Below are 24680 nucleotides of genomic sequence, written 5' to 3'. Positions count from 1 at the left end.
AGATGACATTTACATTTTAATAGTGTTGGACTGATAAAGGTAAAGGGTCAAACAAATATGTGTGGTGATTGGATTTCATTTCTTTATGTCCCAGCCTGAGGTAAACTCACCTTTAACGGCTTGATGACTTCTTTCTGTTCTTTTTTTGGAAAGAGTGGTGAATTGTTTGGCAGATGTTCATAAACATTTTCTAAACTAACAACACTTTCATGCACACTTAAACTCCTGATGCATGCAAAAAAAAATCACAAAAGCCATACAAAAGGTTCATAACCTTTCAGGGATTTGTTTTATACAGGGTGACATTTATCATCCAGAGGAAAAATCCAGGTAAATGTGTGTTTCAAGAGGAAAGGGTGGGCCGCCTTATTAATAATGCATACTTTAAGACGGTGCCTCAATATAGATATTATAAATGTTACTTTGGTTACAAGAATTTCTGAAGATAACTTAAATGGACAAAAAATACACTGTAAAACAACAACAAAAACGACAACGACAACAACAACAACAACAACAACAACAACAATAATAATAATAATAATAAAATGATGGTTAAAAAAACATCAGATAAGGTTGCCATAACTTTACCATAAAAAAATCAGTGGCAACATCTATTATTATTTTTAAAATAATGCAGATTTAACATATGTAGTGTTTTTCACTAATTGAACTAATGTTAACAAATTAATAACTTAATATAAACTTATGTTAATATTCCAAATTATAACAATCTGACAACAACCTTAAAACCAGAAGTGGCAAAGAAAAAGCCACATAATAAAATAAAGTTAATCACAAGAAGCTTTTTCACAAGCTGAGATAAATAGCAATATATAAAAGGTGCACAATGCCAAACACATAGAAACAAAACCCCATCATGATAACATACATGATTCTAAAATAATGCAATAAACATTATTTTAACAACATAAGATGTAACATAAATCACTTATGTACATAACTCATGAAAAAAACTATGAAGAAAAAAAAGTGTGTTGTCAAACAGACAATTCTGGTCATGCAAGTTTTCACTGTAAATTATAAGATTTTTTGTTGTTTTTCACTTTCACAATCTGTACATTTAACATTACTTTAGTAAAGTACTTTAGTTTAGTAGTTTAGTAATTAACAGGTTTTTTACCACAGCATTTTTACAGCCATTTACCATTAAAATTATGATTAGTTTTGCAGTGATCAAATTATCATTGTTGCAAAGACACAATGTAGTAATTATAAATTGCCAGTACATTTTTTTTTTTTTTTTACTTTTCTAACTTTTCTAAATTACAGATTTCAGATTAACCTCAAATCCGGGTCACGGCACCAGATTTCTATATGTGAAATTATGAGAATGTGACGGTCCTGTCAGTGTGCTCGGTGTGCTTACAGCTTACTTCCCTGTGTCTGATTTCTGTCTATCACTCTATCAGTGTCCCTGCAGCTGCAGGGGCTGCTGGGATACGCAGATACATAACTAACACATATGTATCAGTTCATTTAACGCTGCCGTCTGCTACTGTTCTCTCAGAAGCACATGTACTGTAAATCTCAGTAAAATCTGTCAGGCTCATCGCAACATTCTCACATATCTAATTTTACTGGCGCCTGAATGAGTTACACGTGTTGGAGCGGCCGCACTAACATCATGCTAGTATAAATAATGCATTCCTGTGTCAGATGCAAACATGCAGCCCTATGCAACAATTCCCTAGTCACTGACTCCATGTGTGTGTGTGCGTGTGTGTGTGTGTGTGTGTGTGTGTGTTCTCTCCTTCCAGACCACAAACCAAATGACTCTGCCTGCAGTATGAATTGGAATCAATTCACTAGTTTGCAGACAAACGTTATTGTGGTTAAGGGGTTAACAAAACCTTCAATGACCCCCTGCTCAAAACTGCCTCCCTCTCCCTGCCTCGTACACTTCCTCCTTTCCCAAACTAAGAAGAACCATCTTGAGTTAACCACAAATTTGGACTGCGGCTCACAGCACTTCGATATTATGACAATGTCTCTGAACATGAACAAGTATCCCTCGATTCGAGATATTAGACATAACAAACACAGGTAAAGTATGTGGAGAACGCAGGGAGTCTGAAGCGACTTTCCTCGTAGATGTGTGGACGAGGAAAAAGATGGGGAAATAAAGCAGATTTGGCAGGGACAGCGTGTGTCGCAGAGAAACGGTGAAATATCAACGGGTTTGCTGTTGAGGCGAGAGCTGATAAAAGAGAGGTTCTTTTATGCGAGGGGGCAGAAATTCACATGGCTTTCTCACGCCTCTCAATCTCCCTTGCACTGAAACAGACCTGCATCTCGCAATATAATACTACTCCTGCACAGACAGAGACGGAGAAAAAAGAAAAAAAATCCAGCAACGATTTAAACTCTCAATTTCCTCTTTCGTTTAAGAGCATTTGTAACCTTCACTTACAGAGGCTGAGTGTGAAGGTATCAGTGCAACCAGTCATTCCTTCACAGCCTTTTAGACATAAATCTCTGTAGCCACTGTCACAAGGAATTAAATACCAAAAATCAAAGTCTGAACCAAAAGAAAAATACACACATATACATTTTTTTTTTTATAAAATAATTATTAAAAAAATATGGGACTAAATGCTGTAAATTAATAATAATAATGTAAAATAAATAAATGAATATAAGTGAGAATATTTATGAAATTCATCCTTGGATTTGAAAGATATTCACATCTGTAAAAAAAAAAACAATAAATCACTAAAAAATTATTATTATTATTATTATTATTATTATTATTATTATTAAGACAAAAAAAGTGAAACATTTATTTATTTATTTAATTAATTTTAGTAAAATAATGAATATTAAATCAATAAAAAATGATGGGACTAAATGATGTAAATTAATTAGAGTGATAATATAAAATATTAAATAAAATACATCATAAAAAATAGAAAGTACATTAAATAATCCATACAAAAATAAACAAATAATATGCTTCAATCAATCACTCAATAGAGTGAGAACTTTACAGATATGCATTTTACAAATATTTTATAAATATTTCATGTCATGCATGTTTCTGAATATGATGACTGCGATTTGTGGAGAAAGTAACAGTTCAAAGACATGCATTCCTACTTCTGCCAATAATACTCTACTGTTCTTATTTGTAGAATACTAGCATAACATGATGAGAAGAAGAGCATGTCTTGAAGTGAACGCAGGCTGTCTAAATTGTGAGGGCTGCTTCACTGAGATCAGAAAGTGTTGAATGGTAGCTAAGGGGGGCTAATTTGTAAGAGCCACATTCACTGTATCGTTTTCAGGGCGCAGCGGGGGAAAGCCAAACATTCAGCAGTTGTCTAAACAGATTCGGAGTGCAACACTGCTCAGACATGCAAGTTTTATCCAAAACATCCTCTGTTACTTCTCTGTCATTGTTCCAGAGAGCGTTCGTTTGCTGTTGTAGCTGTTTGTTTTGGTATCTGAATTTGTTGGGATACTGTAAGTCCATTACAGACATTCAGCGGGAAAATATGATACATCGCAGTGCACCAGTGCACAGTTAATACAACACAGCAGAACAACAGAGGGGAATGGAGAAGTGCTTTGTTTATTTGCACTGCAGAATGGTGTATTTGGTTTTTATGGCACATTGCTTTAGTATAGTGCTTGTTTTATGCTGTATAAGGCGTAGTGGTTCAGTCCCCATGACCAATCCAGCACACACACTGGGCTTTGGCAATAGAGGGCGCCTGTGCACAGCAGGATTTCCTGCAGCAGAGCCGCTCACACACACAAAAAAAAACACACACACACACACACACACACACCAACACACACACACACACACACACACACACACACACACACACACACACACACACACACACACAAACAAAAAAAACAAAACACACACACACACACACTTCAATTAAAATTCTTGAATCCAAAAATTCAGAGCATTAAGTCCCCAAACTCAATGAAATTCACAAATAAAACATTCGAGGGGTCAGGACCTTCAGTCGGAGTGCCAAAACAGTGTTCAGTCAAGCCGTGAGTATCACGACGTGAGACGTGAGTATCATGTTTGAAAGTGATGTCATAATGTGGATGCAAGTAAACAGCAGCAGTGGAGGCCGGAGCGAACAAGGGGTTTAGGGTTTCCACTGTGACGTTTGTTTATACTGTTGTTGCTGTCTAATGCAAAGTAAACTGTTAAGGGGGCTTGGGACGAGAACTCGCCTTCCCCGTCTTGCCTTGTCGTGCCTTATCATAATACACAAACTAATTGTAGCCTCCTGCGATTGTTTGAAACACGGCCACTCCGCTTTCCTTTTTTCTCGGTGAATGAGGAAACCGGGTTTTTTTTTAAAAAAAACAATATGCAGCTCTAGAGGAGAGTCGACAGGAGGGAGGTCCCAGTGCCTTTCAGCACGTCTCCGTAGCAACACAAACAGACCTTTCCTCCCGGTGAGACCACAGGAAGTGGAGAGAGAATGGCCCCGAGTGCTGTGAGCGCACAGATTCTTTAGTACATGTCAACCTGCTGGGTCCTGACCCCAGACCCCGCACCCCACAGATTCACAATATATGCCATTCGTTTTTAGATACACGAGTGGTAAAATGTTGCCTTTAATACTTTTAATAAAATAAATGAAAAAGAAACAAAAAAAACTCTACATGGAATTTGTTGCAGTTTTTTTTTTTTTTTTTTTTTTTTTTTTATGAAATGTTGCCAAATGTGAGAAAGTTAACAATATACTTGCCAAAATAGGTTAACCATGGTTCAGCTATGATTGAATTGCATCCTTTGCATTATTTAAAGCATTAGGGGAAAAAAAAAATTATGTATATATATATATATATATATATATATATATATATATATATATATATATATATATACATATACACACACACACACACACACACACACATATACACACACACACACAGAATACCCCATCATATTTCTATAAATATGTATATATATATTGTTTTCAATATTTTTATGCAGTTCTTCCAAATGCAAGGAACTCAATCAATGCACTTGCCTTTTTTTTTTAGGACATATTAACTATATTGGTAACGTTGCACCCAACATATTATTTAATGCATTTATAAATACAAAAAAACAAACAAACAAACAGAACAATAGCATTCATAAAAAAAAAAAATTATAAATAAATGTAAACACCTAAACAAAAAACACAACTGAATGTTGTTTTCCAATCACGATTCAAATTATTAGCGTGTAACATGTGTAATACTGCCAAACATGGGGGTTAAAATTTCCCATGCTTATATTGCACCTTTTATTATTTAATGTATTGCTAAAAACAAAACAAGAAAAAAACAAAGCAAACATAAACCTTAAACCAAACCAAAATAAAACAAACAAAAAAAAAAAAAAAAAAAAAAAAAAAAGACAAAACAAAACGAAACAAAACAAAACAAAACAAAACAAAACAAAACAAAACAAAACAATGACATTCATAACAAACCCCAAAACAAACAATACCATTGAAATTTGTTTCCCGGTTTCTCCTACCATCACAGTTTAAAAGATAAGTGCAGACTTGCATGCTGACTATACATTTTTATGAAATACTGCAGATAAAAGAAATTTACCAAATTTCCTTTACAAAATAAATTTTAAGACACAATTTCCCATGCTCAAATTTCACCCTAGGTATTATTTAAAAACAAACCAAAAACAATGATTGTAACAATGTTGTTTCCCGGTTTAAATAATTAGTGCAGACTAGCACGCTGAATAGAGTTGGAGCAACATCCCTTTGACATCAAACAATATTACATAAGGCATTTTATGGCATGTTGTTCCCCCTGACACCACTGCTGAGCTCTTCAGAGCACTCATATGAGGAATGGGACTCAATAGGCAGGTCATCCAGGATAACCCCCATATCCTGATTGCTCATATAGCATGCCCTCTGCTACTAAACAAGGAAACGGCAGCCAAGTTAGTGCTCAGAGTCTCCTGACTGGTAAACAGACATTCATTTTCACACAGGTGCTTTTTAAAACATTTGGAAGTCAACTGTTTTTAGAGAATGCCACTTTTGATTGTTCTTTTATATAATAACTAGAAATGTACAGTAACTGACACTAAACACCTTCTTATGCTCACCAAGTATGTATTTATTGATTTGCTCAAATATTTTAAAAATATGTTTTGTTTTGTTTTGTTTTGTTTTGTTTTGTTTTGTTTTGGATCAAAAAAATACACTTAATATTGTATACAGTATATGTAATAAACTGAAATATTGTAAACTATCATTACAATTTCAAATAACTTTATTATTATATTCTATTATTATTATTATTATTATTATCTATAATTTATTAATGTGATGGCAAGGCTGAATTTTCAGCAGCCATTACTCCAGTCTTCAGAAATCATTCTAGCTATGCTGATTTGCTCAAAATTTTTAAAAGCTTTGCTTTTTTTGTTTTGTTTTGCTTTGCTTTGCTTTGCTTTGCTTTTTGTTTTGCTTTGCTTTGCTTCGTTTTGTTGGGATAATTTGATCATTTTTTAGCTTAAATATCTATAATTTAAATTTTTATCAATTTATTTTTTTTTTAGCTTAAATATCTTTACTGTCACTTTTGATCAATTTAGTGTCCTTAATGAAAAAAACTATTATTTTTCAATAAATTCTTACTGACCCATTCTGAACAGTAGTGTATATCACTGTACAACACTTGTAGAAACTAAATAACTTTCATTTTTAAATGTAACCATTTAAAAAAAATGGTTAAAGAAATTGTAGAAAATTTTAGCCTTTAATTATTCCTTACTTTTATTAATGAATAATTTTAATTAATTAATTAATTAATTAATTTGTTTGTATATATGTTATGTAGTAACGTTTATGTTATAAAAGCAGTAAATCACTCTAGGTTATGCTATAATGCAAAAGACTCTCTTTAGTAATACATAGCATTATTGCTTATATTTGATCAAAACGTGAATTACTACTTTAAGGGAACTTTCTAATCAGTAAATGCATATGCTAGTTAACGTGCTGACCTTTGCTAACCGTTCACTGCTGTGGATCCGAGGGGACTGGAGCTAGTGGCTGGTGTGCTTTAAGATCTCATTAGTCTCCAGCTGAAGAGCAATGGCTCTGTTTGACTGGCTTTGCTGACCAGGTCAATGGAGGCACTTTTGTCTTGACTAAGTGTGCAAGCTCTGGCAGATTCATGTGTTCTCCGAGCACCCGTGATGACACAGTGTCTAAATAACTACAAAATGCCAAAGATCAAGTAGAAGAGAGAGAATAAGTCCATGAATATCTCTTTTGCCATCCCTACTTCCCCCATGTGCAATAAAACACAGCCGATTGGGTGAGCTGTGGCATTCTTAAACTCTCAGGATATTCTCAAAAAGCTCTGAAAACCTTCAATATCTTCTTTCTGCACACACTTTCCTGTCCCTCCCCTTCACATGGGCCATTTTCTAACAATGCTTTGAGAAGCACTCTCTTCACTGACTGCTGCCCTTCCCTACAGCTCTGTTTGGATTGAACATTGTGTCTTTGTGAGCGTGTGTGTGTAAGTAATAGACGTCTGATAAATGTTTTATTATCATGACCTCTTTGTGTGTGGATATCACATTAGAGCAATCATTCATCTTCTGTCCCATTCAGTCAATATTGCTTTAAGGGCTGAATCATTTGCTGGAATGAGACATGGAAGTATCACTGAAGGACTTCCTGTTGAAGAATAGCTGCACCTGCATTAGCATTTGAACACACAATCAGACACATTTATGAAACAGTTCACCTCATGTCCCAAACCTACATTCCTAAAAATAAAGGTTTATTGGAATCTATGCTTCCAAGAATGTTTCCAGTGCACAAAAGCTTCATTATATCGAGAGAGAGAAAGAGAGAGAGAGAGAGAGAGAGAGAGAGAGAGAGGGAGAGAGAGAAAAAAAATGATGTATGTTCTTCACACTATGGGAAAAAAAGGTTCTTTAGATTATGTGCATTCTTCACACTTTAAAACAGTTTACTTAAAGGTCCTTGGGGGAGCCTGAAATGTTTCTTCTTCCATGGTTCTTCTATAATTTATAAAATAAAATAAAATTAAACTATTTCATCAGTTGAGTCCAATTGGATATGAATACTAAAAGTTACTATCAGATGATTTTTATGTTTTAAACAACATACATAATAATCAAAACACTGTTATTTCAAAGTTTTAGTCATTTTCCCTGCCATCTACAAATATATATTATTGTTTTTTGTTGTTGTTGTTTTTTTTTATATAAAATGCATCTAACATGATGATTAATAATGCTAAATAATACATGATAAAAAAAAAAAAAAGTTTTATCAGAAACCTGGTGTTTGTAAGAATGCAGATGTGTTTAATTTTGCTATGGAACATTTTGCACATAATAATACCAAAAAACTGTAAGGACATTTCTTGCTTCACTGATACATTATATGATTTTGCCCGAACAAACACACACAAACCCGGCTGTACGAGAGGTGAGTACAGTCATACGCTTCACTGCTGGCCCTCAGAGCAGCACACGGCAGTTTATGGGGTACGAGAGTCGGCCCCGGGGCAGATCTGATGTCCAAGTGTGGGACACTTTGATGAATAGCCAGTTTATTGTGCTGTCAAGCTCTGCGTGTCTGTTGGGAAATTGCGGCGGCCGCGACAACCCAGCTGATTGCCAAACCTGCGGCCTTGCTGATGATCAATCAACCTGATTGGCTATGGCAAATATGTTTACCAATAGAGAAGAGAAAAATAGATTACAGCACCGCATGGGGGTCTGGTAAGGGGGGTCAGGGTCAAACAAATGAAACATGAATGAATGAGAGAGGTCAGAGTATCCTGACAGAGGAAAGAATGGCTAATATCTCACTCCAGCACAAACACACAGACATATATACAGCAGCAGGTTTATGAGCAAGCATGCTTAAAAGAGTACATAACCTATGTGCAAAACATCTGATCAGTGGGTTTAAGAACAGGCTTAATATGTGTTAATATGTTAATATGTGTGTGTGTGTGTTTGGCAGTTGTTTTGATCAACGTGTTTGACACAGAGGTCGTCTTTAATACACTTTCATCTGGTGTCCAGCCAAGCGCATCTTGCTTTGGCACGGCCGACATGATGTGTGCACTATCAAATTGGCCTTTAATAGCCATTCTCTCTTCAGTTTCTCCAGCCCGGGGGGACAGGAAGGGGAGAAGGGGAGAATGGCTCATTTTTTATCACTAACTACATTGTCTACGAAGACGCTTATGATCGTTTTCAAGAGATCGCCACACATGGAAAAGCGGCAAGTTGTCACACCATTTATTTCAGTGAATATTTCTCATATGTTTTTTTTTTTTTTTATAGATTCTTGAAAGTTAAGTTTCATACAGAAGCACACTTTGAGGTCTTGCTACAAAAAAAAAAAAAAAAGTCGAAATGTAGTAAATTGTCAACAGAAAGGTAAGGTAACATATAAAACACTGTATTGTACAAAATGCATAAATATAAAGCATTTAAAGCATGTGAATTTCCCCACTCTGACAGTTATCAAAATTATATAACACAGTTGAAACTTTTCATTAAAATCTACAAAATTAGGATCAGTGGAATTTTTTAATGTTTTTTTATTTTATTTTATTTTTTGCCTCACTTATGCTCATCACAGCTGATCAAACACGCAATAAAACATTTTTAGCATCATTTCTCCAGTTTTCAGTGTCACATGATCCTTCAGAAATCATACTTATATGCTGATTTGCTTAGTATTTTTTAAAATTAAAATGGTTTGCAAGATTATAAATATATTCAGTCACTTTGATTTATTGCATCCTTGCTAAAAAAAAAAAAGAAAAAAAAAAAACACAGGTATCAAGTAATGAAAAATTAACTTAAATAAAAAAAATTAAAATAATAAAATATACCTTAAATGCAAATCTAAACCACTCAAGCAAACAGTGGCATGAATATATATGACCATATATATATATAAAGTATATAAGTATTAATTTCATTAAAAAACATAGCCCATTATCTCATAAATATAAATAAATAAATAACTATTTCATTAAAAAACATAGCCCATTATCTCATAATTCTAATTTAAGAGAGTTTTGGAAAAAAGCTAACAAACATAAAATCACTTGTAACTGCACTTAATTGGTTTCATGCATGCAACTGACCTTGAAATAAACGAATAACGTTTCACAATTTTAAATACTTATAATAGGAAATGGGCTACAAATAAAGAGAAAATTAACATTAAACCAACTTATGGAAGCGAGCTGTCCTTCCACCCAACCCCCGCTTTCAGTCTCTCTCTCTCTCTCTGAAGTTGAGAGCAAAGATATATAATTTCTCCAAACACAAGAGATGGAATCAAAGTCCATTTCTCCATTCTCTCCCCCGTCTCTGCCGTCAATCATCTCACAGTGAGCGACGCGTGGAAGTGGCGGGCCGAGGAAGCCATGCGGTGCATCCCTGGAGTTTTATATATTCCGGGAAAAGATGCAGGCGCCGCACGGCCCTCATTAACAACGATCCACCCCGACCTCTCAGGCAGGTGCTACTGTAATTAACTATTGTTTGACTATCAAAAAGTCGGCCACTGATTAAATGCACTATAAATGCAGAGGAGCACTTTCTGGGTCGCCGTAATTTCAGAGGCAGCGTGCGCACGCTGGGACCCTTTCAGCTCGGCCCCTGCCTCCAGCGCGAGCTAAGAGCCTGTTGCCAGCGGTAATCAAAACTCACATGTACAGAAAAGCTTCCCGCGCTTCAGCTCAAGCAGTGCGCCTTCCATTACAAACGTGTTACTTTATGAAATCCGCCCAAAAACGCGCCTTCTCCAGGCAATTGAATGGCATCTCTTTAGTGATTAGAGCTGCAATAATGGGCACCCCTGCTATTAGGGCTCTAAGTCCATTTTATTGCTAATTCATTTATGTTTCAGAAAAAATACTTGACGCAAATCACCTGCTAAGAAGTCATGTTTGTCAAGCCGCCATTGCCATTATGGACGAGATCTTAAATCAAATCCTGCGTAATGACAAAAGGGAACGGGTGGTAAAGCAGCTTATGAGGGCCTGATAACTCCGAGAAAGCATTATTGTGATCAAAGATGAAAATTTACCAACTAATCATCTTTTCTTGTAAATGAAGGCACTTTTACTAAGGTGTGGGTATACGTAGGCAGCAAATCCTGTGCTTTGAGCACCTGAAAAACCCTGTCTAACATACCGGAAATGCACCGCAAAAATCAAATATTAATATTTCTGTCATGTTTTCCAGGACAGATATCTAAACATTCTTAAATCAAGACACATTTGCTGGAGAAGCAAAATGACTTAAAGGGACAGTTCATCCAAAAATTTAAATTCTGTCATTATTTACATATTGTTTTAAACCTGAATAAGTTTCGTTCATCGACTGAACACAAAAGAAGATATTCTGAAGAGTGTTGGTAACCAAACAGACGCTGATCCTGAGCGACGTTTGTTTATTTATTTATTTTTTAAATTATAATTTTATTTAATTAAATCTTATTTTATTTTATTTTATTTGACTGAAATGATGACTTTGTGTGCGTGTGTGTGTGTGTGTGTGTGTGTGTGTGTGTGTGTGTGTGTGAACAATCCCTTTGAGATATTATACAAGAAAAAAATACCATACAATTTTTGCAATGTGCATTTACTTAGACAAAAAAACGCTGCATGTTACATTCATTTCTCTTTTGCTGAAAATGCGCAGGCCTACATATACAAAATCTGTCCTTTACACACTCACACACAAAATTATACAGTAGGAAGGCCTTACAGGTGGAATTGCTGGAGCGCTTCGATCAAAATAAATGGCGGTGCTTTGTCTGTATTGCTCTGTATTGTGAATTATTGCACCGGGGTCTTTGTGATTTCCTGACTAATGTTCTGCATCGCATCATGTAATAGCACATTTTATATGATAATGCCTGCATTAAGGGGGAATTTGCATTTTTTCCGTCTGCTTGTGTTCTGTGTCCGGTCTGTATAATTTGATTCATTTATTTGTTCTACAGACAGAGAGAGGTACACAGAAACTAAAAACCTTCAGAGGAAATCAAATAATATTTGTTACTTATATACTTATTTAGCAGAACATGATGCCAAGGACTTAAGCGAGTCTGAAAACCCTTCATGGTCTTTATTCTCTTTTCATCATAGCTGTGTATAATGTGAAAGGGCTGTTTCACAGACTGAAGGGATTATTGGGGATGAAGTGAAAGGCAGGAGACGGCCGTATTGTCCCGAGCATCTCTCCCCCCACTGCCCCCTGCTTCGGCTAATCATTGTTTCTCAATCAGATAATTCCAGTGTCGAAGCCTCCTCTCGACGAGCAGTCGGTAATTAACACGACACTCTCTCCCCTCCTCACTTTAATGGCTTAATTAGGGGTGACAGCCTAACAACCTTGTTTACTCAATTGCTTTTCCTCTTTAATTATCCTAATGACTGGCGGATATTCAGACCGTCCTGTTCCTCCGCGTTGCTTTATTTAATGAAGCCTGCTGTTTGCGACACTAAATGATCTGTGTTTGTTGTGATGAAGGCCTTTCGCACCCTGAGAGTCACGAGGTTATGTCGCCACACGGTTATGTGTAACCGACGCTGAGCATTATGTCCTAATTAACAAATAGGCCACAACTGTTCATTTGCATAAATGAATGTTTCCATCCTAGAGGCAAAATAAACTGGGCTTTATTTTTTTTAAATAAAGAACTCTGTTTTATCTGGGTCATAACACAAAACGTGACTCACACAAGTGCCAAAAAAATAAAAAAATAAAAATTGCACATGAATATCTGATGCTAATTTTTACATGTGTCAATACATGTCTCATATATATGTATGTGTATTTGCATTTGTTTTATATATATATATATATATATATATATATATATATATATATATATATATATATATATATATATATATATATATATATATATATATTAGTGCTGTTAAATGATTAATCGCAATTAATCGCTTCCAAACTAAAAGTTTTTGTTTACATTATATATGTGTGTGTAGTGTGTATATTTATTATGTATATATGAATACAAGCACATGCATGTATATATTTAAGAAAAAATATGTTTTGTTTATATATTAAATATATTTATGTTATAAAATATAAGAATATTAATATATAAATGTATAAAAGTAAATATGTTCTAAATTTATGCTGTATGTTTGTCTATTTATATATACATCATATAAACAGTACACATACATACAGTTTATAATGTAAACAAAAACTTTTATTTTGAGTGCGATTAATCATGATCATCATTATTCTTTTATTATATGATATGATATATTTATTATATATTTTAAGATGTTTTCCTTTTTTTCTATCTCTATTTTGTTTTCTATTTCTAAATCAGTCTCACAAAATATGATTTTTTTTTGGCCTAATCCCTACTTCCCCCTTCTTTATTAGCAAATATCCACATTTTTATTGTGCAAAAACTCCTAAAATTGATTGGCAATTTCTCTCTATTTACCCTCTTAAAATAAAGGTTCCCAGTTTTTTTTTTTTTTTCAACCTATTAGTGAACATTTCCTAAAAGAAAGTTTTCCATACTAAAAACTGATGATTTAAATTTGATATTTGTTGAAATTTCTGCAAAAATTATTTTTCTAAGTAGCACATTATAGATTTGCTGGAGGCTTAATTATGTGCTAATTTTATGAAAATTTAGCTTTATCTACCGTAGCTTGAGATGCATTTAAATGCAATGTTCATTTGAGAGGAAGTAATAAAAACTGGAAAAGGCTCCCTGTTTAAACAATGACCCAGCCAAAGAGACACAGGCTGATGTTGGATCGAATCAACAGCTTTCTTATGGAAACACACTGTTAGCATCAGCTGATCTGAGGCTGAAGCAGACTCTTTCCCTCTCGCCTCCCTCATGCTCAGGCCTTCTTTGCAGGATTCTAGCGAGGTTGTCCCGAGACGCCCGCCACTTTCTACATGTATAAATAATGATAAATCTCCAAAGCCTAAGCGCTTGATTGATGGATGGAAAATGGATGTTCCAAGCACCTATTGTTTCAGGGCTCAGGATTAGGTGGAGTTATTTAACAGTTCATTTGAGCGGCTCTGCGGTGCCAGGCGGGACCAGAGAGCTCGCGGTGGGGTAATGCGCTATAATAAAGATTAAACCCTCAAAGCCCAAATGCTGAGGAGGGGGCTGAATCCCTGTTTTATTAACACATCTGAATCTGGGTGCGAACTGCGAAAGCTTTAAACCTCCCCATGTTCTTACTGACTAATTCCATCCACAGTGCCTTTGTTTTAGTGCTGCTTTATTTCCCCGAACAAGGACTGCTTTTGTTCGGTAACTGGATTTTTACAAATTTCTGGAAAAGCAGGAGCACAAAATGTGAAAAGCACCATGCCATGGAGTCAAATTGTTCTACTGATGTGGTAAAATTCATAAACTACATTTTATGAAAGTCTGGCTTTTGGATATTAACTTTAACAAATGAATGATTAACAGGATTTTAAGACCAGTTACTCCTTCCCTTTTAAAAAATTAGCTTCTCTAAAGTAGCACTTTTATAACATTTTTCATCAATTCAGTCATTTTTTTACACTGTAAACAGTGGCAACCTGCAATTATTACCTTGTTTCTACCCAATTTAACCCATACATAATTTGTTTTGTTGGTTTAAATTGATGTATATCACTGTAAAACAAATAAATAAAAGAAAAGAAAAAAAACACCCCCTTCAACCTAAAAACGCAGGTAAATTCTTAAGCATAATCAAATTAGATTGACTTACAGTTTATAAAAAATAAGCTTTAAAAAAAAAGGTGAATATTGTATATTTGTTAAATTACTGTAGTTTGATTGATTTGATTAAAGTGTTAGAAATACATGCTTACTTTTTTAACAGTGTAGGTTGATTCAGTGATGTAAAATAAAAGTTTTTACTTTGATAAAAACAGTAATTTATATGTTTAATTTTTGGGTTACCCCTTTTTTTTCTTTTACAGTGTCCTCAGTTCTTGATTGAACTATTAAAAAGATTTGCAATAATATGTATATACATTTAAACCAAAAAAAAAAAAACAGGAAAAATATATATATTTACTGCTAATTTACTGCTAATTGGGTTTTCTTAATAATTTATATCATCATCATCATCATTGTTGTTGTTGTTGTTAAAATAGTAATTTGTGATTTATAATTTAACTCTGACTTACCATTTTTAAACAGTTAAGTGCTACTCATAGTGGCTTTAATGGCTGTGTGTGTGTGTGTGTGTGTGTGTGTGTGTGTGTGTGTGTGTGTGTGTGTGTGTGTGTGTGTGTGTGTGTGTGTGTGTGTGTGTGTGTGTGTGTGTGTGTGAAGTTTGGCTCATTGATAACAGAGAACCTGTGAAAAATCAAGGGCTCAGGCTGCGAGTGACCCTGAATCGTTCCCACTACTACACGATCTCTCCCATGTGTGCCACAGATGGAGTCATGTTAACTTCCACCCGCACATCCACACACATCTGGATTCCTCTAGAACAACACTCAGCTTCAAGAGGGGTTTATCTGCTCATGTGTGCGGTCCAACAAAACAGACACGTCGCACCGCTCACCATACTAATGGAAAACACTACAAATACATACAGCTCCTCCTGACAACAATTACACATTTCTGTCAACAATTTCCCTGTCAACAATCATTTGAAGCTGCAAAATCAGATATGAATAATATGACATTTTATAAGTAAAATGCAATTAATGCAATTAATGTTTAATACAATTGTATGAGCATTCCATTTGTACTTAAATGCATGATGTATTAACAATTCTGATGTGCAACACCTGTTCAACAACAGCTGTGCATAAATCCTACTGCATCTTATTTGACATGCAACATTTTAAGGCATCTAAATGATCAACATGGCCAAACCTTTGCTAAAAAACCTAAAGTAAACAATCTACTACATGCCTTCTGACATCCGATTGATTAGCAAGTAAAAGGTCTTTTAGTATAATTATAAAACCATGCCCCTTCAACTCATGGTTCTCATGTCTGTGAAATCTTTATTATTATTTTTTTGTCTTTTTTTTAAGTAAATATGAAAATAACTTTTTACTTAATATATATATATATATATATATATATATTATATATATATATATATATATATATATATATATATATATATATATATATATAATAAAATATATTATTATTATTATTATTATTATTTTGCCCCCCACAATAGAAACTGCATATTGTTGCTATATTTGGGCCTCTTAAGAAAATTGAGGTGTTTTTTCACCTGTTTTCATAGCACGTCATGGATATTTTACATCATTAAAATATAACTTATTTTATTTTATTTTATTTTATTTTATTTTATTTTATTTTATTTACATATTTCATTTCATTTAATTTATTATTAAATTTAATTTAATTTAATAAAGTTTTTGCAGCTAACATGTTTGTTTAATAAAACAATGTTTTAATGCAAAATTGTTGTTATTATGTAATAAATGTTGTAAGGCACTCAAGACAGTGTTGTCGGTTTTCCAGCACCTTTGATATGACTTTATTGCCTAATCATACTGTACTGTAGATCTAAATAGCTCTGCACCACAAAAATTCCAATCCAAATAACATTGCATTATTTTCCTTGAGGATTCATCAGGGACTCATCATTTCAGAGTAAAGAGAAGATCAATAGCATCATAACCCTCATTTCCAAATAAGTTACATTCTCATAAAGATTATTATTTATTTGCAAATATAACTACTGTAGAAAGCTTTCGCAGATTCTTCGGCAAACAAAATGTTTGTGAAAGCGCATGATCAGCGCTGGAGTCCAGCCTCTGCAGTGCACTCTCAGGTCAGCCGTCCTGAACACTAGCGCCGTAGCATTTATCACATGATCTCCTAAACAAACCGGGGATTTGGGCTCTTTTCTGCTGTGACAGGCACCACAATAGGATGAGAAACGAGCTGTTTGTGAACTTCAGCTGGATCTGCTTTTGAAAGGGATTTTGCAAGACGGTGGAGTGGTGAGCATGCTAGTGACAACACAATTCACAGAGATAAGAGTGATTCAAAAACACCATTTATCAAGGAATACTGACACGGCTAAGAAATGAGGTCAGTTAAGCAGAATGACATCAGAAACCAGCTAAAGCTGGTCACTGGGATTACAGGTCTGAAACATTTTCAGCGTGCCAAAATTAGATTTAGACAATGTGCTAACTTGTGTAGCAGCTTTTCTATATGCTATCAATACATTACATACTCACACAGAAATACACTGGGATTCAAAAACAACGAGCCAAATCACATCGAATCTGCTGATGAATACAACCTACTAGTATGGAGGATTCAATCAATAAAGTGACATTTTTAAGGAGGAAATATTTGTGTCGATTGGGGGAACAGTTGGCAACACTTTATTTCGCTGGTCCATTTTAGAGATTCTACTAACACATATAACAGCATAGGGACCCATAATCACTATTAACTATAGTAGTTGCTTATTATTTGTTATTGTTGAAATAACATGTTTCTTCTTAGTTTTTCTTATCAGTTGTGTACATTAATGTTAAATTTTATATCTAATGTTGTTAAATTAATGTTTATTGCATTATTTCAGTTTTATGTGTGTCATCATGATGGGGTTTAGTGTTTGTGTGAATGACACTGTGCACCTTCTATATATAAGTATTGCCCTCCTCAACTCGTAGAAAAGCTGTTTGTTATGAGCTTTGGTTCATCATGTGACTTTCTCATCACCACCTGTTTTTGGTGGTTATCAGTGCATTACAATGGTTCAAAACAGATATTAACACTTCAATATGTTGGTTTATTAACATTACATCAGTTAATGGAATACTGAATTTAAGTTAAGTCTGTAAAACCTAAAATGTTGCTACCATATTTTTTACGGTGAAGTTCTGGCAACCACAGCTGCCAGTATTTTACCGTAAATGTCACAGATTTATTTTTTTACAGTGTGTGGGTAACTTTGCAAGTACTGTATGTCAACTTATTACTAACCCTAACTTAACATGCTACTATAAGAGTTAGTTGACATGTGGTTGCAAAGTGACTTATGGTTAGAAGAGCGTCTAAAGTGGACTATTGAAACAAAGTGTAAATTAACATTTCCTTGCCAATATACATTTTGTGAGAAAAGTTGAGAAAAACCTGAAGAGAAACTGAGAAACATCTGAGCAATATTGTTCACCTCTTCTGTCTCTGGTAGACCCATTTCTTTTGATAGTTTTCTGTCGCTGGATGAAGTGATCCAGATTTGGTGATTTGGTGTGTCCAGGAACGAGGTGGTTTGCTTTCACATGACCTTCAGATGGTTGGGCACAGCCTCCAGACAAGTGGCTCTCTCTGTGTCAGACAGCGGCTGACTGGCAGAGTCTCTCTCCTGGGCATTCAGGCATTCCTCTGGCCTGCTCTTCCCTTTTATCATTCTCTCTCATTCTCTTTCTTACTCCGCTCAAGTATCAGCATTACATTACGAGAGTTAAACATGTTGCAAAAGCCATTTTATGTAATGAAAATAACAGTGTTATGAGCCACATGAGTTATGCATATATGTATGTCCATATATACTGTAATATTTGGAGCCTGTAAGATTTTGAAGGGTTTTTTTTTCTCTTTCTTTTTTAAGGAAGTCTCTTATGCTTACCAAAGCTGCAATATCTATCTATCTATCTATCTATCTATCTATCTATCTATCTATCTATCTATCTATCTATCTATCTATCTATCTATCTATCTATCTATCTATCTATCTATCTATCTATCTATTATTTGTTTGATTGTTCTTTTAAATAAAAATACAGTGAAATAGTGATATTGTCTAATTTTGTTACAAATTAAAATAAGCATTTTCTGTTTTAATATATTTTAAAAATGCAATTTATTCCTGTGATCATTACTCCAGTCTTCAGTGTCACATGATCCTTCAGAAAACATTCTAATATGCTGATTTGCTGCTTGAGAAACTTTCTTTGTTATCAGTGTTGAAAACACTGTTTGTTGTGGTGCCTAATATTTTTGTGAAGAATTATTTAAGTCTTTGATGACAGAAAGTCCAAAAGAACAGTATTTATTTGATAAAGGGATTTTTGGTAACATTTTAAAATAGGGAACACATATTCACTATTAACACATATTCACTCCTAATTTACAGTTTATTGATAGTAAGTAATGTAGTTGTTGTAGTAATTATGTTAAGGTATTAGGGTTAAGGGATCTGAAATATTGTCATGCATTAATATGTGCTTTATAAACAGCCAATATGCTAGTTATACATATGCTGATAAGCAACTACTTGAAAAGGTTGCAAGATTTTTTTTAGCATTATAAATGTGTTTACTGTAACTTTTAATAAATTTAAAGTGTCTTTATTCATGACAAATTAATTTCTTTAAAAAAAAAAAAAGAAAAAAAAGTCTGACAACCACAAAGAGTCACATTTTCTAAAACAGTATCAGTCGTTTAAACCAAACAAAATACTTTTTATTTTGCTTGCAAACTGTGTGTGTGCTATCATTCTCTTTAAAATAAATGCCACTTGCTTTGATATTTTGTTACATAACGCAGTGACATTTCAGGAGTTTAGTGTTCAAATAGTTTTGGGGCCACTGCACACATAGTTGCCGTCCAGAAATGGGCCTGGGGACACGGCTGTCCCTGCTCTGAGACAGCAAAAACAAATGCGTCCCCCGTACGGAAAGAGCACGAGAGGGTCTCAGACCACCATTACTGCGAGGGCACCCTAACCGTCCCAAGCCTATAACGTCTTTAGAAAGGGTTTCCATGTCAACAGCAGCCCGGTTGCATGTTATTATACTGTATGAGAGCGGCTCAGACTTCATTCACACAACTGAATTAATGAACACCCACTCAGAGAAATAGAAGAGGACTTTGAGTAAAGACAAAGCGAGCCACTTTATCCTGTCTTTGTTCGCAGACAGTTGAGGAAAGTTCCCTTCAGACATCATAGAGAGAAAACAGAGTGATGGTGTTTTAAATAGTTAATATACTGCTCATTCAGCAGCCTTCTATTTGCTCTGCGTCCCTCTTCACTCGCTCCCACTTGAATTCCAGCACAGCCGAGCGGAGCTGCGCCGTCACAGACCGGCTTCTGTCCACAATGCTTCATTCCGTCCTCAATCACTGATCTCGCTCTTTCACAATCTCACACACACACATTTTACTTTTCACACTGTATCCGAGGCTCTAGTCCTGCGAACGCTGGGAAGATCAGGGATAATGACAGCATTCTGCTCTGGAAAGGACAATTCCCACAGATGTGGCAGAAAGAGACATTTGTTTTCTGTTCTTGTCAAAGAGGAGCGATAGTATGACAGGAGAGGCCTTTGGGAATAAGAGGCCAGATAAAAAATGTCTCGTATCCGCCCTCACAAACAACCTTCACATATTTCAGGGGTTTTTATGTACGTGTATCTATGCATGTGTGCGCTCTGAGAAGACGAAGAGACAGTCAAAAGACAATATTTGTACCCTTCCATTCGTTTGAATCCAAGTCTTCTAAAGAAACACAATTGCTTATTTTATGAGAAACAAATTTAATATAGGCTTTCATTCACATATAAATACTAAATAACACACATACATACAGCACATCAAAAATGGTCAACAGTCAAGCGTACTTGACACATGTGAACCAATTAGTTTGATCGTATGCGTCAAGCAAGACTTGAATTAGACCACTCAATTATGGATTATCTTACTTTTATGATTTCACTATGTTCTTTCTGAAGCATCAAAATTTTGGTGGACTGGACTTTCAACTGAAGGAAAGAAATCTCTCGGGTTTCATTAAAGAGCCCATATTATGGATTTTTAAAAATGAGCTTTCATGCAGTGTGTAACACAGCTCTAAGTGAATGAAAACATCCTGCAAAGGTTTAAATCTGAAAGTGCACCATGTATAAAGTTATCGTCTCTCTCTCTAAAACAAAAAGAGTCGACTCTGAATCATTGAAATGAGTCATTTTTAAAACGAATCCCAAGCGTTTCATTTTGACGTCATCATGAAACATTAGCATATTGCACACCCACTTGTTGGTCTTCTCCATTGGTCTGAATGAAATGCAAATTCATTCTTTGCCACTAGGTGCCACTTTAGGAGTGGTAAAAACAGTGGCTTCCCCGGTAACGCTGTAAACAAAGCAGCACTGCGCTCACAAACACTGCTTTATCAGGCATTACAGGCATGATGACATTAAAATGAGACCAATCGAACCAATCACCACAAATAGCATCACGCAAAGGAGGAGTTTGGAAAAATGAATCCTTGAGCGAAAATAATGTAAAAATAAAAACAAATAAAATAAAAATAAATCCATATTATTAGACAATGAAAGTGTTTTTGACCTTGCATGCATGTCAACCTGTTATATGTGCTTTCCAAATCAAAATATGTACTTTCATTACCCATAAAATGGGAACTTTAAAAACATCTTCTTTTGTGTATCGAAGATAAACTGAAGTCTAAAGCCCTAGTTATTACGTGTACGCGAGGTTCGTGAACAGTGTGTGTGATGCAAATATCGCAAATAGCAGCTATTTAAGTTCTGTCATTATTTAGTGAAATGCTTATTGAGTTAGAAACAAATTGACTTGAATAGTCCATATTCTTCGGGAATTGATTGGATTGAGATTAGCATTCTCTTTTTTACAGTTGGCTGGAAGGGAGGGGTTGAAAAAAATGCTGTTTCATAGTTATTGCATTGATGATACATTACTGTAGGTCAATTATGATTTAATTTGACCTACTATATGAGCTGAGCAGCTATCACACCTGAAGAAGTATCTAAACAATCATACACGGCCTAATTGACCGTTCTCCTCAAATAAGAGAAAGTATCTTTCTAAATAACATGCCACTTCAACAAGCACCCACACAGAAAGAAAGATTGTCAGTCAGGGGCCATTAAAACGTAACCGAGCCAGGGGCCGAGAAGGGATATTATCATTAAGTCATCTCATAGTCATGCTAAAAACCACAAATATTATTTCTACACAGCCCTCCTCCCCTTGTAGTGACAGAAAAAGCTAAACGTCTTCCGTGATTTCAGACCATCTAGTGCTGGAGTGCATGAGAAAGCTTTCTGTTTTAATTGAACAGGCATGTTCCAGCGTGGAAATTACTTTCCTTCGAATGAGCTCCTGACAGTTAGAAAGCGCTGTTAAAAGTGTTCAGACGCAAAACTAGTTTTGCGCTCGAATCGCTTAGATTTGTGTTTGCACTCGTAAAACATTTTATGTGCTTTGAAATCTCATTATGAAGGGTAATTTTGCGATTGTCATTCAGATCAGGCTTGTAAAACGACACATGATTAGCTTGTCAAATTCTCTTAATGCTTTTTCATGAAAAAGCAAAAACTCTCCGTTCCTTTCCCATCGGTCCCAACGTATGTGTTTGTGTGTGGGTGTATTGGGTGGTCAGGACCCCTCTGCATTCTTCAGAGTGATCTGCTGCCCCTGGGGCTGCCTGGCCTGGCGTATAATTGCCCCCCGCTACAGATAGTTACCAGCCTTCCCTGTCCCTCTCCTCTTCTCTTCTTCCCCCTGTTTATTCTCTCTGATTTCAGGCTCCTTTGGGTCATCATTCATCAATGGGGCCCCCAGCCCCTGAGGACCCAACCGGGAGGCCCCTGTTACTACGCCTCCATAACCAGAGGCCATTTCTGATGGAGGCGCATTATACAGGGGAACAAGAAAGCATGAAAATGCAGCACGAGGCAGGGGGTGAACGGCGGTGATTATTATATCCAGATTATCATTTCAAACAAATTATCATGATAATCAATCAATCATCACATTTGAGGCGACTCGCCTCAGGGCTGCACGATGCCCCTCCTGACCTGTAATGTATTTGGGGACATAATCAGATGCCATAAACTAGCAGGGTTGCTTGAGATGATATTTTTACAGGAGCAGATTTTCCTGGTTCAGTTAAGATAACATTAGAGATTCATTTCCCCTGCGGACAGACCTGCTTTTACTGATGTTAATGGGTAAAGCAACTCTTCTTTCACCTTTCTGTGAAAAGAAGAAAACAAAAAAAATGGTGCAATGTGCCACATGGCATGGGTGAGAGCTAGAAATATTAAGGTACAATTCAAAAATGGCTATTTTTCTTTAATCTACCTTCAATCTATATATATATATATATATATATATATATATATATATATATATATATATAATCTATATATATATATATATATATATATATATATATATATCATACTTTTTTGTAATTTTTTTAAGCATAATAATAATAATAATAATAATTTATTATATATAGTTAAAATGTGAAGAAAAAAAAATACTATGCATTTTTTTTCAAGCTAAACTTGAAAGATTATTAATATAAATTTTTTTCCCTTAAATGTTCTCCAACTATATATTAAATTAAATAAAAAAATGTGTTTCAAATTAAATTACGCATATTAAATACAAATAAAGATTAAACTTGATTGTTTCATAGAACTTTTTTTGAAAACTAAAATGTCAAAATATGGGTAAAATAATATTTATCTTCACTCAGTATAACATATATTTATTTAAAAATGAAACAACATACTTATTAAAATGTATAAAAAAAAGTGATCACATTACATTTTATTATATTTTAAATTATTAAAAACTTACAATAAAAACTGTCAATAAGCTGACAAAAACTGTCAATAAGCTGACAAACAATCCACCAACAATTGTAGGTTGTTCACATAGTATAGTGTTGGGACTATTTATTGTAATTCCAAATGTATATCATATAAAATATTGCAATAAGTATATATATTTTTTATTATTATTATTATTTTTTAATTGGCTATTGGCTAACATTTCAGTATTGGTGCTTTTACAAAAATTGTAAATTTTCTCACAAAAATTGCCATGATTGTACTATCAGACCTTTATCACTCCTAGATATAAACAGTGTAAGTTAAAATAACACTGGGCATTTTTAAAGTCTATGAAAGATGGGGCACAGCAGGGGCCACAAAAGCACTGATACCGTCTCAGAGAGCCTGTCAAAAGAGCCATTAATCTCCTTCCCATTAAAACATCAGCCTCCTGTTTTACCTACATTTACAAAGCGAAATGTTTTCATATCCAGCCAGACCACGCAGGCACAATGCCGGAGGCGATCTGTTTCAAATACAATTACAACACATTGATTTTCTATAATTAATCTTTGTCTCTGTGTACTATCATTGTCAGTTCACTGTAAACGTACGTGTCACACACACACATGTACTCACTCACACGTGCACACTTTTGGGACACAGTGTGGTGGATTACATCTAAAAGAGCTCAGATCAAGGCTTGTGTGTGTGTGTTCGTGTGAGGGTCGGCGCTGGACAGATATGGACAGAATCAGATAGGCATCTCTAAGTGTTTGTGTTGTGAAGAAGGGATAACGGGTTAAAAGCAAAGGATCAATAAATGAAAGAAGCTCTTTTTCTTGTCTTTGTCTGTCTGTTGGGATTTGACTTAAGAAATCTTTCAGCTTTCCTAATAACAGCGAGTTTTCTGTCTGACACAGATGCTTCTTAGAGACAAAGGGTGGGGTGTGAGAAAAATAGATGGATGATGTTATAG

General features: G+C 34.9%; 1 protein-coding gene across 7 annotated transcripts in view; it reads right to left on the bottom strand.

Moving 5' to 3' along the window:
- LOC109094669 (histone-lysine N-methyltransferase PRDM16-like) overlaps positions 1-24680 on the bottom strand; it is a 221913-nt gene that overhangs the window by 87189 nt on the left and 110044 nt on the right. The window lies entirely within an intron of this gene.

Source organism: Cyprinus carpio, chromosome B8 (genome assembly GCF_018340385.1).
Source record: "Cyprinus carpio isolate SPL01 chromosome B8, ASM1834038v1, whole genome shotgun sequence".
Lineage (NCBI taxonomy): Eukaryota > Metazoa > Chordata > Actinopteri > Cypriniformes > Cyprinidae > Cyprinus > Cyprinus carpio.
The sequence above is the reverse complement of the archived record's forward strand: the minus strand, read 5'-3'. Positions and strand labels throughout refer to the sequence as shown.